A 2,050-nucleotide genomic window follows, 5' to 3' on the forward strand; every position below is an offset into this window, starting at 1 on the left:
CTTTTCACTCCACCTATCAGACCAATAGACCTTTCCCTCTGTGTTGGTCTTCAGCTGTGACAGACGCACAGAAGGGTGTCTCCCCTCCTCTAAAAGCTCAGACACACCGGTAGGATTGTCAAACGTTTGCCTGCCGACAGTACTTAGCACCTCTGAACAGGGTGTTGGCAGTCAATCTCTTATGTGTTCACACAGCAAAGATCTTCAGCTACTCAGCCTTGCTAAAATACTCCAAACCAGAAGGTGGCAGTAGAGTTGTTTGGCAATGCATATATGTGCGTACTAGCCAGATGGCCTCCGCTAAATAACTACCTAGCAAGATAAAGAAGAAACAATTCAAGTCACTCTCCATGATCCATAGCCTACATTGCATATGAAGTGTGAATGGCTCATCTGTGGATGTACGCAGGAAATGCCATCTTTATAATATATATATATTGTTGGCTCGCCCATATGGGGGTTTGTGCTCTCTGACTGGGTCAAAGTCAAGTTATTGGCCACTGACGAGCATGGCTATTTGACAAGTAGAATCGGTAGGTTGGTCGCTACCGGGTTGGCACGTAGCAGGCAGCGTTTTTGTTCTAGCAAGAGAAGGAACGGCCTCCCCACTGTCATGAATTTGTGGAGTGGTGTGATGAATCACACTTGGTTCTCAATACCAACAAGACCAAAGAGATGTGCATAGACTTCAGGAAGCGAACAACACCTACCTCTGCAACATCTATCAGAGGTCAGAACATAGAGATTGTATAGGAATACAAAATATCTGAGTGTCCTCTTGGACAATAAGCTTCAGTGGAGTAATTGTACAGACCTGATCTAAAAAAGAGTCAGCAGAGACTATACTTTCTCAAAAATCTGGGATCTTTTAATGTTGACTGTACTATACAGACTCTGTTTTACAAATCTTGAATTGAGAGTATTTAAACTTTTTGCATTGTTTGTTGGTTTGGCAATGCCACTGTCAGCCAGAGAAATATGCTGAGAAGGATTATTACCACGGCAAGCAAGGTGATGAGATCTTTAAGTTCAGGGCCCTCAGCAAGGCTCACAAAAACATTTTAGACCCAAGCCAAACCAGCAAACAATGCAAAAAGTGAAAATACTCTCAATAAAAATGTGTAAAACAAAGTCAGTATAGTACCTTAACTTTGAACTACTCCCCTCTATGTGCAGGTATAGGGCACCCCCCAGCAGGAAAAACAGAACTAGACTATTTGTGCCAGGTGTGATATCCCTCCTAAACAGCTCGGGCTAATGTTCCTGTCCACCAGTAAGGCCAGCAGGCTAGTCTCTTTCATTGGTATATACTGTATGTAACTGTTGTCTACTATATTAAAACGCCACTTTAAAAATGTACTGCAACAAAATGCTCCCATGGGGACAATAAAGTCAGTAAAGTAAAGTAAGTGCCTATCGGCAGTATATCGGCAGTGAGATTCTCAGTGTGTTTCATGCTTAACAGCCCCACCACAGTGTCAACACCGCAGTCCGACCACTGTGCTTCATCTCGGTAGAAACCTCATTCAGACCTAAGACCTCTATAAATGTAGAAAGCTCAGGGATGTGGCAGTAACCGATACGGTAAAGACACATTCCTGTATTTCATTACAAACTGTAGTTTATTGTCAAATTTCAGATGAGTTTTTTCTAGTCTGGCTGGGCTAGATCCTGGAGCTCTCATCTGTGCCACAGGCAGATGTCATGTGTTCATCATACCCCACTCCCCCCCACCACACACACACACATACAAACACACAGGTGAGCTGAGGCACATCTATCTAAGAGTTATCACTCTCCTCCTCAGTAACACATTCATTAGGAGTTGGCAGGGGCAGCCTGCCTCGTGCGCGCACACACACACACCAACACACACACACACACCACTGGATCCACAGCAACTCAAAAGCCTTTTCTGGGAGTGTGAGTGAGGAGGGATCTTTGGGTTGTCCGCCACTCCTAGCAGCCTGTCATTCATCACTCAAACTGTTTTTTAACTCTGCTTCATGCGTTGCCAAAAGAAGTCGCTCTGTTTGTGCTCAGACAATCC

This window comes from Salvelinus sp. IW2-2015, linkage group LG22 (assembly GCF_002910315.2).
Source record: "Salvelinus sp. IW2-2015 linkage group LG22, ASM291031v2, whole genome shotgun sequence".
Lineage (NCBI taxonomy): Eukaryota > Metazoa > Chordata > Actinopteri > Salmoniformes > Salmonidae > Salvelinus > Salvelinus sp. IW2-2015.